The following is a 15331-nucleotide window of genomic DNA, read 5'->3' as shown; positions in this document are numbered from 1 at the left end:
AGATTTTAGTTGGTTTTGCTCTACATGCGAGTACATAATTAACCCTTAAAACTTATGTAATACATGACGCTTGTATATGGCGCATTTGAAGATTTCTAATTATAATAGCAGAACCAGTAAAAAAAATAATTAAATGTAATAATGAGTACTATGTTTGATCATAAGTCATAGTTATTATTGTTAATTTTAGTTTATATTTACACGTATACATAATATATATATACTATTAGATTATTATGATTATTAATTGTGAATATGATGTGATGTGTTTATTGAAAAGTAAAGAACAAAAAATTCAATGTTGCAGTGTAATGAAACGTAAATAACTTTGTTGTACTACAAAACCGAACAAACGGGCAAACGAATAAGAAAAAAGTTAAGAAAACTACAGTAACTAGGTGTGAAAAATTTTAGTGTGCGAATATTATAATATAATTATAATTTGACTTAAATGCAAATTGAATCTAATAATGCATTATACATACTTATATTATATAGTAACATATGTATGTATATAAATATGCATGTGTAAATTGTAAGTAGTCTTTCATTTTTGTCAGGTGATATCAACGAATTTTTCTGTATGTTTTATATGTATGGCTAGCGTGTTGTTCTTCAGACGTAGTCCAGCTATTGTTTTAACTATAAAGTTGACAGTTATATGTTCTATGTTTTCATCTCACTTATTATTAATATTATTTTATGTTTTGTGATATTCATAAAAATTGTTTGTTGTTGGTTTTAATTTTTTTTCTTTTTGTGTTCATATTGAATATTTTTGAGGATTATTTTTACATACATGCAAGAATAATACGTGTGTATTATTTTGTATTTTACATATATATACTTATTATAAATTAATTAATAAACTAGTATATACAATTAACTATACATATATACAAAACATTGATAAATTGAAATAATAGTTATTAAGGTGAAGGCAGTAATGCAATGAGCGATGGGAAATGAGAAATAATTTAAAACTGAGGAAACGAGAAAAACTAAGAAATATATATTATTAACAAACAAAAATATGTAACTCGTTTTCAGTTCGTTTGACATCGATGATAAAGGTAATGATAAAAATTATGATGATAATTATACTCCTAAAATGAACATTTTTTAAAGATATTTAATAAACAAATCATTATTAACTATTATTATATTTATTATTATAATGCAAATTTAGTTATTATATACATGTAAAGAACAAGATGAGTAAAGATGATAAATAAAAAGATGCACAGCAAACAGCGAAATTGTTGCGTTCGCGAAAACAAGAACAACAAGCTAAGAAATAACAACTACAAGAATAACAAGTTGTATGAATAATTATGATAAAAAATACAACATTTAAAGTTATTTAGCGGTAAAGTAAAACATTAAAAAAAAAACAAACGTCAACAAAAAAAACCATGAAATACAATAAAAACACATGAAATAAATTTAAAAAAAATGCAAATGCCTTTTTATTTTATTTATTTTGGCTGGGTCTAGATAATAATAACAAGGGGGCTCCGCCCCCTGCTCGCTTCGCTCGCGGTGAGGTGCGGCTACAGTCGAGCACGCTCGACAGTAGGATACCCTGAGCCCATGTACTCTTTTATAAAAGTTGATTGTTGCCCATTTTCAATGGGCTCAGGGTATCAAAAATTACACACGCGAAACTATGAACAACTTTCGGTTTTCTTAAATCACTGTGCTTATCACTGCAGACACTGAACTGAACTAATACATCACTCGATTACGATTACGACTTGCGATTTACCAATTTATCAATTTCTTATTAATTTTAAATAAGTTTAATATAATAAACTTTAATATAATAAACTTATTTAAAACTAATTAGAAATTGATAAATTGGTAAATCGCAAGTCGTAATCGTAATCGCTTGCAATCGATGTAGCGTGTGTCAAGAGTAGCCACAAACTACAACTTTGCTCAGCCTGCAATCTGGCAGCACCCATTTTCCTCTCTCACTCTCTCCCACTTACGCAACAAATTCAAGCCTGCCAAAGGCTGCTGCAGTGCGCGCGAAATTTGAAATAAAAGGCAATGTCTAATTTTATGAGATTCTTAAAGCGGAAAATGCTACGTTTTTTTTTACAACGATAATAAGCAGATACTTATTATATATATGTGTAAGGAATCGAAAATATTAATAATTAAAATTATTATTTTGCAGCTTTCAGTGCTCGGCAAAGATGCAAGAGTAGTGCTGCAAAATGATCGCTATTTGTCTCATGCAATTTCATACATAGCTATCAGCTTCTGCTGATTTTTGCCATGCAAAAATACATATTTATATATTAACACAATTATATTTTTATCAAATTGTATATTTGTATATACATAAATTATACATTAACATTTTCATTACATGATATCGATAATATTTTTGCTTATCGCTTAATTCTTATTTGGTACCAAAAAAAAAATGGGTACTTATTCGTTCTGTCTTTGCGCGCGCCTTGCATACAAACGTGATCATGCTGTCTCGCTAGCACGTTTGATTTGCCATGCAAGTGTAATTATTGAATTAAATGTAAATTCCGAAATAACTTCTCTATTTATGGGTCAATCGCTTTGAAATTTTCAGGGTTGTTTAACACGCATACTTCTCAACTGATTGTTCAGTTAGGGAGTGCTATGTCAAAAATTGCGCCTGTAAATCGTTTTTTTGCAATTTGTGGGCGAAGGGGGCGTGGCATCAAAAATTGGAAACAAACTTGACCTGCGTATGGTATTCACAGACCTGCATTCCAAATTTGAAGTCTCTAGCACTTATAGTATCTGAGATCGACGCGTTCAAACAGACGGACAGACAGACGGACAGACAGACGGACAGGGCTAGATCGACTCGGCTGTTGATCCTGATCAAGAATATATATACTTTATGGGGTCTGCCACCCCTCCTTCGGCCTGTTACATACATTCTGCCAAACACATTATACCCTTTTTTGCCCATTTTCAATGGGCTCAGGGTATAAAAATGTAAAAAAGTAATGATTTCCACATAGCAGAGCAAGGTTTCGATCCTCGGTCCTCTGGGTTATGGGCCCAGCGCGCTTCCACTGCGCCACTCTGCTCGTTGATACAGTGGTGAGGAAATGTGCTTTATAAAATCACTTGAAATGCTTGAAGCAAAATTATTATACCCACTGCTGGTTAAACGGGTATTTATTCAAACGATCAACAATGACGTGGCAAATGTAGCTTTTTTTGCTAAATGACTAAGTGATTTAATGTATGCGGGTATAAAATTATTTGCCTTTGTGGGTATTTTAGAAGGCTTTGCAATTTGCTATTATCGTATAAAGGGAAATAAAGCCTTATTTTAAATATCATTGTAATTAATAGTAACAATTATCACTAAATGTTCTGAATTAATAATTGCTCTAATTAGTTGTTGATCAAGAGTACATAAATTTAATAGCTATACATATTCTATCTGTAGTTATAAAATGTAAATGTACTCGAAACATAAAAGTTGCGGGAATGGGTTGGCTGATAAGCTTGGGTATGTTAAGCGCACGCAAGCACATTAAATTTCCCAGGTGACAGTGTTGGAATAAAGGACATCTACCTGCCACATGGCAGCTGAAAATTTGCTGCGAAAAGGAAACTTGTCTTAGTCTAAAGTTTATCTTTCTTTTCTTTTAGGTCGCATTGTTTTTTTTTTTTCCTTTTAAAGAAGTTGCTGGTGCACCAATGCACTCACACTGGAATGCAACTTGTGTATTTCACACACAAATGCGCTGCAAAAGCGACAGCTTTAACCCCTAGGTTGCCATGGGGGGTTGGGGCCGTTGTGACCCCGTGACAATGTCTGTGGGGATGCTGCCAGTGCAACATGGCGTTGCAAAATTACATTCAGCTGTTGTTAGTTGCATCGGACACTCCTCGGATGAGATGATGCCTGAACATAGCTTAATTTTACTTAACGCACATCAATTAGGGAAAGTGAGATTATGAAAGTGAGGTTATAAAAGTCAACATAGAAATTGTTATATTATCTTCCCCTACATGCCCAGCCCCAACTGTTCTCCAATTGAGAATGTACGATGCTTCCCCTTCTTGGGTTGCGAAGAGAGAAGGGGGAGGCACTTTCCCATGTTGTTGTTAATGCTGTCTGAGGGATCTGGTGAAGCTGAAAGTTGTTGTGTCCTGACGTTGATGAGACATGTGGTGCGGTCGTCGAGCATCGTAAAAATCATTTCACGTTATACATAACACGTAACGTGGCGTTTATGTTTACGTCATTGTCGTTGTCGTTGTCGTTATCATTGTTGATGTCAGGGTCGTCCTTGTCCTCTCACAACAAACAAAATTTAATTGTCGCTTTAAGTGAGTTTAAACCGATAAGGGTACTCCCAGCGAGTCTGCTCGTCTCTAGATACCCTGTAAGAGAATGTAAGTAAACATCAGTATTCACAAGCATGCTGAGTATTATAGATTATTAAAATAAGTTAAACTTTTGGCGTAAATTATCTAATTAATATTTTAAATTGACACAAAATGTTTGACCTGTATGATATCCCTTTCAGTAGCAGCAACTATTTTACAGAGTACAGCAGCTCAGACGAGTGCAATTGATGCGGATACTGGCAGAGAACGAGACAGAGCGAGCTCATGAAATTAATTTAATCACGTTAATTAAAAACTGCCGTGACGCACACACATACACACATGTTAAGCTGTGAGCCATTTGTTTTTAGTAAATTTTAATAGTGTCAAGCTAAATATTTACACAACAAGTCGCACACCTAAAGGCATCTGCATCAACATCGAAAACAAGGTAGTACACCCTTTAAATATATATATATGTACACGTATATATGCCTCCCCTGATCCAACTGAGAACTGAAAGCTGAAAGACGATGAGTAGCTGTCTCGGAAAGGGTTGGTCACAACACGTGTCAATAAATTCCCTTGGGGTACTAAATGCTTAGTTTATGGAATGATTTAAGAGCAAACACTGTGTATTAATGGGTAAATAGGGAGTTAAGTACAAATTTAAAAATGCAATTTCAAAAGTTTTCGATTGGAATCGATCAGAAAAACTCCAAACTTATCGAGAAGCGCTCGGACAGCCAACTTAGATAATCTCGCATATCTTACTGATTTCCACGTCATGTTGAATGCAACTTTTGCCGCTATAATCTGGTCTTATCCGAGTACAGCAGACATCGCATCCAGTAACTTAATAAAAATTAACTAGTAATTATGTTTCGGCAGCAGAGAAACGAAGGAGAGCTGTTGGAGCAGACCACAAACTTAATTTTGCACTAACCGAACGCTTGAATTAACAAGAACAACTACTTGCTTACGGTAGCAGAGGGGGGGAAGGGCTGAAAGAGGGGCCTTGGCCAGCCATGTAACCGAAATGCCGACCCTTTCCCCGAACAAAGTGCCGCAGTTCAGTTTGCCACTAAATTCTGTTAAGTTTTGTCCAAAGTTTTTCGCAAGGTGGTTCGTTGAGGAATGGTGAGGGAGGGGAAACTTATTGGAGGCGAAACTTATTCATGAAAAATTTAACAAGCAGAAAGTCAGTCAAGAAACTTAAATTTTATTGCCTATAAAGACGCATTAACTTATGCCAGGACAGCGGAGCGGTACGTAGCACGCCCTTTTGAGAAGCAGACGGACAGTAGGGGTAGTAGGGGTAGTAGGGGTAGTAGGGGTGTGTGTGCGAGCGAAATAGCAAGCGACAAATGTGCGTGCGTAAATTATGTGCAAGTTAAGCGAAGGAGTCTCAGCTGAGAGTCTGGTAGTCGGAAAGTCTGAGAGTCTGGGAGTCTGAGAGTCTAAGAGTCCTGGAGCAGGAAATCCAGACGGTGGCTTCTCCTTGGCCAAGGTGAAATGAATGGCTTACCTTGCATAACGAGGACAAATTAGTGCAGGGTTTGGCTTTCGGGTTGCGATTGAGAGCTGTTAGCGGGTGGAGCACAGGGTGTCTTTGGTTAAGATAGATAAACTCAACTCTCGGTCAGAGCATAAATTTAAGTTTGCTTTCGGGACACGCCTGTACTTTATTGGGGGAGGTGGACTGCAAAGAGTTTCCATTGTTTAGCTGGCAAAAACTTTCACCAATTGATCAGCACAAAAACGCTAAAAATGTGCTGCTCTCCTAATTGAAATGTTAGGCCAAAGTAAATGCGCCTCCAGGTGCGCAATACAAAGCCATCAACTTTGGCACAAAAGCCGCTTTACAACTTTTTGATTGGGCAAATACCCGGAAAAGAAACTCAATGGAAAACCACTTAGAATAATAAGTTCACTAAGGCCAAGTTTCTGAAACGATTAAAGGGTTCAATTTATTGCATCAGATACAAATCAAAGGACTTACTACTAAATGAAAAGCTTGAAGATAATCCTTATCATCTGTTAATTGTTCCTACATTCAAAAAAATAAATTAATGTTTTGTTTATTTGAATTTGATATAACACTTGATCAAATTTAGCCAAAAATTAAAAAACTTAAGCTACCTTAATGCCTTATAAACCAGGCATACAGTTAGATGTCTACTTGACTTTTCCAGGTGCTGTTAGGTTTTTATTTTTCCTAGATGTCTACACAACTTTGTCTAACCATAAATTTGCATACTGTTTTCCTGCAGTGCTCAAAGAACATAAAATATGGCCACTTGCAGCACTTTTGCCGAACATAAAGTTTGCTTTGGGAAAGGAGAAAGGTGTATCCAAATATCTATTGCAAATAAACAAAACGAGAAATCTGTGAATAATGTATTTCGATATGAAAATTGCACTGATTTAGTGCACTTAATTTGTTGCACCATTTATTTTGTGCGTTGCCTCTTCTTAGAAATATTATATCATACTGGCCATCATTTATTTCTCGAGTTTAATTGCTTGGTTAAAGTGTCAATCTACTTACCGGAAATATGAAGTTAGGTGCTTAGCCTAATGATATTTTAATCAGAGCTCTAGGAATACACAGTCCATGTTGAAGGTTGAGTAAATTCTCTGTTGATTCTGTAGAAATTCATATTAAAAATTATACTAAGGCTTTCTCGTTGAATGGTTTGCGGAAAGAAATGAAACGTAGTCGTAATACTCCCGGAATGTACTCTTAGTGCGGCACGGAATTTGTTGCTTTCACTGCATTTCATTCAACGGGAGCAGCTAAGGTAAAGTGAGGTTAAAAACGGAGAGGGGCAGATGAAATGAAGGAGAGAAGTGAGCGTTGAACTGACTAAATTAACTGACGCTGGTGAAAAAGTTTGTTTGCCTTTAGACGTTTGCTTGACTGCGCTTGGCGATGGAAAAAGTAGAAAATAAAACTAGTTAAACTTCAAACTTGGCAAATACTATAGAAGAGCGCACGGGAATCGCGAAGCAGCTAAAACTGTTTGATTGTGCACAAAAGATTTACGTTAAATATTTGATGCTGAAATTATGCAACGCTGCGTTGGGTAATCGTTGAAATGCACAAAACCGTTTTAGTTTTGACTTTGCACTTGCACTTGCACAGCCAGAGGTCAAATCGGGCCAAAAGCAAAAAGTTCATTTCGCAATTGCATCAATTGTCGGAGGTGGCTGAATGAAAAAGTTAGGCTAAGGTTAGATTTGTTCTAAGTGAGTCCAAACAAAATTATTTTTACTTAATCAAAGCTTACTTGATACGACTTTAATTGATCTAACCCGACGTTGGTAATAATATTATCTATGTTTTTTCTATTGAATGTATTGTATAGCTGTTGCCAGAGTCAATAATCGCAGCACTTGAATATAAATTCCGTTTTTTAGATTGAGAAATTTGAATGTAAAAGCCAAAATGTAGTGGACAGACAATCCAACTGGATGTCAGACAGATAGTAGGAGAAAATCAGAGAAACTGAGTCTCAAATGTCTGTTGTAAAAAAAGATATTGAAAGCTCACTGTAACAAAGAAAAATGCGGAAAAAATAACAGAGTTGTAACTTAGCTACTTTTGCATAAAATATTGAGATTCCATGTTAAGTGGCACTTAATGCAAATGTGGTCTAAGGTCGCCGCAGGGTTGCATCGATAGGTAAGCAGAAGTTAAGATGAGTTTAAAGAAATCTTTTCTATTTAATTTTCTTTACTAAGAAATTGTAAATTATTCATTGTATACTTGTTTATTTGTGCATGTTTTACAAAAGTATCATTATTTGAAATAAATTGGTTTGCTTTTCGTAACGGATACAATATGATTTGCTTAAAATATTTAGTGTATAGATAGAAGGTTGACAGGTGAGTATAACATATTGGCTAACAAATAATAAAAATGACATTCGACATATTTGAAATTGCTCTGTACTTAACCCGATTCAAATGTGATCTCCGACGAGGAGGTCAAATGGTATATGTACCTCTTGCTTGTACCTAGAAAACAAGAACATGAGTTTGTCCTTGCAGATTGTTTCATTTGGAAAAACTACACAGGCTGCCAACTGGCAACTGAATGCACATAAATATATGTGCATTCACATAAGTAAAACATAGCCAAAATACACCCAAAACACACCCAAAAATAACCTTAACACATGCACTGCACATGAGCAGCTGCTGCGTCTGCTGCAAAGCTGAATCAGAATTTGAATCCCGTTTGCTGTGCGGCGTCTGTGGCAAGTGTGGCAAATGTGTTTGCATTTCAGGTGTCAACAGCAAAAACACATTCAGCTTTGTTGCAATAACAATAACAATAGCAAAAACAGCAACAGCAACAGAAAACAAAAATAAAAACAAAGAGCTGAAAGCTAAATCGTCTGCCAGCATATTCCATACAATGAAAACATTTTACTCTCCAGTAACAACAGCCACACGACGCACTCTGAAAACAAGAAAGAAGAAGATAAAGGATACAACATGGTTGGATGAAGGACTGCGGAATCGAAATCGTAATCTAAAGAGCTGCGAGGTTAGAGGAGATAAAAATACAAAAAGTTTCCCAACTTTGTACAATTTAAATATCTTCAAATTCACTATATTTCAATATGTATTTATTTTACGTTCTAAAATCACTTTATCTGTTACGTTATATGAATGATAATAAAACATCTTGCGTTTGAAGCCCAATAGACAAACAACATTTTAATTTTTTGCGAAAATTCATTACATCGCTTACTTTTAAGTTGTTAAGTTCCCAGATCCATGGTAAATGATTTTCCTACAATTTTCCTTTTTTTTTGTCCTTTTTTTTGCTATCTCAACTACCTCAAGTGACTTTTTCTCCAAAAACAGACTACACTTCTATAGCTTCAGCTGCGTTTTATCTACAACTCGATTTTCCGAGCATTTAAGCAACAATAACAACAACAACTAAAAGTGAGAGACAGCAAGTAAACAGAAGTCAGAGTCCATGCGATGCTCTTCGTCCTTGGTGCAGTCCGTCGGCCGAATCAGGACCATGTTCATACTAAATGACGCTCGAGGGCAATGACAAGGAATTCTTGTCGACGTCGCGTCGCTGCTGCCGTCGCCGTCGCCGTCGCCGTTGGCATCTGCGTCGACGTCGACGTCAGCGTTAGCGTTGAGCATCTCTGCTCAGTTGAAAAGTCAAAAGGCTACGCCTGGCAGCGAGTAACTGACTTTGGCTTTCAGGTATAATTAATCTTGTTTAGCCTTTGCTGTTGTTTCTCTAAATGTTGTTGTTGCTGTTGTTGTTGTTGTAATGTTTGCTGTTGCTGTTGTTGTCTGTCACCCGACGCTTCTGTTTGTCTTTCTAGGCAGCAGCTCCTTGAACGCGACAGGAGCTGCCCAGCTCTATCGTAATGTATTTAGAACGAGTTTAATTTGCTCGACAACACATTTTTCTTTCGACCCATACAACCTGACCAGAGCCACACCCTTAACCCCCCCCTTTTGCTGGCCAGGTTAACTATTAATTTTGGGCTCTGAGCAAGATTAACGAGTGCATGATTGCCTCAAATTGTCTGGGCAAAGGGGCAGTTCAAAAACCTTCTACTATACCTTCCTCTAAAGTTCGTAGAAAAAGTCGCAGCATATTTTGTCGCCATTTTGAAGCTGCTATTTTTTATTTTTATACTTCTTTTTAGTCAAGTAAAGGACTGGATTACTTTCGCACTTCAGTTATTTCTTGAACCACGTTGAAAATTGCAAATAAATTAGCTGCATTTTATTTTCCATTTTTGTGGTTGTTGACATTTTTTTAAAGTGAATGAAACTATTTCTGTAAAGGGTTCTATTTAACAAGAATTTATGCAAAGTGACTAGTGCCTTTACTTAACTGCTTTGTTGTGTATGGAATTAAATTTTAAAAAATTTATAAATAAAACTGAAAAAGGATTAATCTAATCGGGAGGCATGTAATGAGAATTTTTGACTTGCGAGTTTAGTAAGTTTGTATTTCCTTTGCTTAGCTGGCTGCAACTCTATTAGAATTGCCACACAAATCACTTTGCGTACGCATTGGTATACCAAAGCCCCATTGGCAATGGGGCATACTCATCAAGGGTAACAACTGGTACCTGGTCCAGTCCAAAGTGCGTCAAAACTAATGGCCACTGACAACAAAGTAAATGAAGCATAGCTTCAGGCGCTTAGAGCATACGATACCATAGCAAGCGATTGGACAAAACAGAGCAGCAGATGACCAGAAGGGAAGTTGAAGTGCAGCCAACAGGACGAAGGCTCTGACACAACACAACACAACAGTACATGGGGCAGCCTCGTAATAGGCAAAATGAAAAATCTATGGAGTTAAATGAGTGAAAATCAGGAAAATGCATTAATGAATGAATGACAGCAGGCGCTGTCAGCAGCACTGGCACGATAAGGACATTGACGAGAATGTATCCCCCCTTTCCTGCTCCAATTCCCACTTTCCACTTCCCACTTTCCACTGTCTCTGCTCCTCCCTCATCTCCTGCTGTGTAATGCACGCAACTGACGCAATGTGGAGATTTAACCCCCCTCCGTGGAGCTTTGTGTGCATACGTGAGTGAATGATCGAATGTGGACGGTCTGGTCTGTTGGTTTGGATGGCTTGATGGCCAGATGGGCTGATGGGCTGATGGTCAGATGAGCAGATGGACAACTCGGGATTTGTACAGCTTGTGTCACAATTGTAGTTGTTGTTGTTGTTGTTGATGCAAGCTCCTTGCATGTCTTATTTATGAATGCAAAAACGTTTTAGGCTGGCAGTGTGCCCTGGATAATGCTGTTGGGTTTTAGCATGTTCTACACCTGATATGATAACCGACATTCAACACGTACATCCCGAGCACTTTTCCACGTCTACGTTGGCATCTCTAATAGCCAAATGTCTAAACAGTTGCAAGGTCTCCAGCTCGTTGAGGGCTGATGTGGGCCAGAAGCTGATTGAAATAATCAAGCTACACTGACTGCTGATACGGATAATGGAATAGACGATTTCAAAAAAATTTCCAATTCATATTCTTCAGGGTAAAATTGTCTCTTGTATCACTTGTATGTTTTCTTAATTTTACATTTTTTAACAAGCTTAACCCAATTATCTGCACCGAAACTAAGGCTCTCATGTAGGTATATTAAATCCATCAAATCGAATGCTTAAAAAAAGGGTATATTAATTTCAAAGTCTTGCAAAATTATTAATACATTTTTAAAATAAGCAGAAAAATGTTGGATATATTTTAGGGTATTTTTAAGCCAGAATTTAAATTTTAGAGACAAGTATATAGAGAGTGTGTATACTTTAGTTCTTTTTATATTTCATAAAGAATTCAAATCAGCAACTTCACAGATAAAGACGATTAAACCTATCTTTTTACTATCCTGTTTTCTTGTAAGAATGATCTACTTCTATTTTCTTTTTTATTTTTCTACTTACAGCTTTTGGGGACCCATAAATCCATCGATGCTACAGTTGACCTCATGAAAGCATCTGATTGCACAAAGATATTGCCATATGTGGATAAGTTCACTCAAGCGAAATACTTAACTTAAACACATATCAGTAAAGCATGCAAAGCAAGTTTAACTCATAAATGAGGACACTGTAAAACTTTATTAAATTAAATATACAAAAATTCAGAGAACACTATTTCAAAAGTACATCTAAGAGTCTTTCATTTTGCTTTCTTTCTTTTAGTACAAAACCAAGTGCGTCGATCAACACATTTGGACCACTGTTCCTTTAACCAATTGCGCTGACCCTGGCCACATTTCACCCTTCAGGCTGCTGGCCCCACTCACTGTGGATGCCCCGCGCAATCTCCACCAATTCATGGACCTCCCGCTGTGGAGCACACATTTTTCGCCTATGAAAACGTTGTCGCATATTAACGTAATTAGTTCATGCGCCCCATAGAACTCGACAAACTGCAGCAACTGGTAACGAGGGTAACAGAGTAACGGGGGTAACAGGGTAACGGGTTGACGGGGTAACGGAATGATGTGGTAACAAGTGTGGGGTAATGACGGGGGAATAACGTAGCATGGCTCCAAACTCAACTCAAACTTCAAAACGGGGACATTCCAGCACTTTGGGCTTTGCTGCATTGCCAGACAGAGTTTGGCTTGTGCTCTACTGTTGTTTTTGCGGTGTTTGGGAATTGTGGCCGGAATTATGATGTCCAGGACCAGCCAACGCTCAGCCGACGCCCATTAAACCAACTGAATAGGACGGGGCGATGTGCGTGCGTGTTTTACATATGAATATGGCCAGGAAGAGCTGGCATCGTCCAGCAAAGGGAGTGGGTTGGCTTGACCATGTGTGTTAATTGAAACGTGATTGTGTTGAAGTCGGCACTGAGACTGAACCGTCGATGTTTTTGTTGGGGTTTTGTTCCTTCCTTTTTTGACACTTGCAATTGCAATTATCAGCGCCAAAATGGATCGCTTAGAGCTTTAATTGGACTCAGCCAAATCCCCGACAAAAAATAGTACAGCGCTTAAATTTTACATAATGTTCTCATATGTACGTATGTACTATATATAGTACACATTAGTGCATTATGCTTGTAGGCTTTGGGGAATTCAATTTTCACGCACGCACAATTGAATTTGAATGCAAAATGGCTTCGATACTGTATGCATTATGAATTCCCCCCTCAAACAGATACACACACACACACACACACACACACACACAGAGAGTTGTCCTTATATGTTCTTATATAGTTGCACACTCACGTTGCCTCAAAACGGAAATATGGTTTTTCACTTTCACAGAACGACATTGATTTTGATTATGACGCCAATGCTGGCAATGATGATGATTCTGTTGCTGAAAAGAGAATTTTTAATGCACTTTTAATGTGATTAAGCTGCATCCTAAAGCCAAATTAACATCCAGCAAATGTCAATTTGGGTTTCTAATAAGTATTATGTATATTTCAACTGCATTTGATCAAATTTGTGGCTAAGCACTGAGCTTTTTGAAAACTTAGTGGCTAAGTCGTGTGTAAGTTTGGTTAACTTAACTGTTATGGAATTTAAGAAAAACATTGAAATCTTAAATTTAAGTAGTTTTGTGAGACTTAACTGAATACGTTTTACATATTAACAAAAAGTACTAAAGAATCAATACTTCAAATATTCTGTTCAATAATAATAAAATAAGAGTACTTCAGATAGTTCACATTGTGATAACAACTTAAGCCATTAAGGCAATTGTAGGCAATTCAACTGAAGAGAAATTCCACTTTCAAATCCCTAACCAAGTGCCATGCACACTTTCGACTTATGACACGCCTGTCACAAAATTGAGGTTATGTCATTTGTTTAGTTTGTAACGTCAATTATTTAGTAACAAAATAGGCCATAAACAATTTTCATGCCTGTGTGCATGTCTATTTCTTAGTCCTTGCGGTGTTTATGCAATTACATAAATTCTAAGTGACAATTTCGATTTGTATTTTCTTTTATTTAAATAATGCCTTCGAGTCCTTTGAGAGACGCAGACGCATAAGAAACGTGTTTGTGTGTGTATGTTAGCCAATTGTTATATAATATTTATTACACTCTTAAACACATACACACACACACATACCCAAAGCAAGAAATTTGAATGCTGACAAAAACAGACGTCGTTGTGGTAATTAATTTCAATATGCTCGAAAATTTTGCATACATACATTTAAAACTTGGCATAATTATATTTATGTGATGTGTGCCAGCTGCTGTAGAATTTCCAGATTTTTGTTACTACTAATTGATGGGCAATATGCTCTAATCAGAAATCAAATGAAATTTGATGAGCGTCAAGCTGTTTGGCAAATAAAAACATTAAAACATAATTCAGCATTGTTGAATACGAATGTACATATGTATATGGACATGTATGTATGTACTCTCAACATGACCAGGCCCTCAACAAAATCAATTTGTGATATTGGTAGCTACTGGGTAAGGGAACGATGTTAGCTCATGCAAAATTTAGTATTAATTTAAACCAACCAAACTCTGCTAAAGTGCGAACAGGCAATTTCCTTCATTTCAAAAGTCAAAACAAAAAGCATATGCAAAGTCCTTCGCTCCGCCCCTGTCGTTTGACTTCTTCTACCAGTACATGTGTGTACTTTCCTCTGAACAGCTCCAACAATAACAACAACAACAAACTAGGACACACTTTAGCCACTTGACTGCATTGTGGCTAAAATGGCAAGAAGAAGTCAAAGTCGCTGCCCGAAGTCAGTTCGCTCAGCTGTGATCCGATTCACCCGGCTTACCTCCTTCGCTCACTCTGATAGCCGTCTGGCAACGCTAGTGCTTTTGCCAATTGACATGCAGACCTGCTTGGCAGCCGTAAATCGGCATAAATATTATTATTCATTATTGCCGCCTCGTTGCGCATAAATCAAGTCAGCCAGGCCAAAGCAAGGAACATAAAGGCCACAAAGAGCAGTTGCCACAGTAGCAACTTGGATATTAGCTAGAATGTAAAGCATTGAAAGACTCACTAAATCGCTCAAACCAAAATTTGAAACAAATTTTAAATATGTCAAAATAAAAAATTTTAAAAAACAAAAAATGTAATTGGAGATGCCGGGGATTGAACCCGGGGCCTCTCACATGCAAAGCGAGCGCTCTACCACTGAGCTACATCCCCGTTGGAAGAGCCGCAGCGTAATGCCAAGTTGAAGCAAACGAGTTTTGAGTTTATCCACATGCGCAATGAATCGAAATTCAGCAAAACCAATCAAAATAAACTTACTGTTACTTGCAATTTTAATATAGTGAAATATAGTTATTAGAAATAAATATTACAAATTGGTATTTAATGTACATAAGAATATGTATTGCAAGCTATTTTATTTACATTTAATCTACTGAATAATACAAAAAATATTCAACTGCCTTCTGAGCCCTGAGCTCTTGTTAGCATTTAGCTCTGGCACAT

At 36.8% G+C, this 15331-nt stretch overlaps 2 non-coding genes across 2 annotated transcripts; both read right to left on the bottom strand.

Annotated features, from left to right (window-relative positions):
• Positions 1–3017: 3017 nt before the first annotated feature.
• Trnam-cau lies at positions 3018–3089 on the bottom strand. Its single transcript has one exon. It is a non-coding gene; the product is annotated as a tRNA-Met (tRNA).
• An 11879-nt stretch (positions 3090–14968) lies between these two features.
• On the bottom strand, positions 14969–15040 carry Trnaa-ugc. Its single transcript has one exon. It is a non-coding gene; the product is annotated as a tRNA-Ala (tRNA).
• Positions 15041–15331: the final 291 nt, after the last annotated feature.

Source organism: Drosophila innubila, assembly GCF_004354385.1.
Source record: "Drosophila innubila isolate TH190305 chromosome 2R unlocalized genomic scaffold, UK_Dinn_1.0 1_C_2R, whole genome shotgun sequence".
Taxonomy (NCBI): domain Eukaryota; kingdom Metazoa; phylum Arthropoda; class Insecta; order Diptera; family Drosophilidae; genus Drosophila; species Drosophila innubila.
Note: the sequence above shows the minus strand (reverse complement) of the source record. Positions and strands in the feature narration are given on the sequence as shown.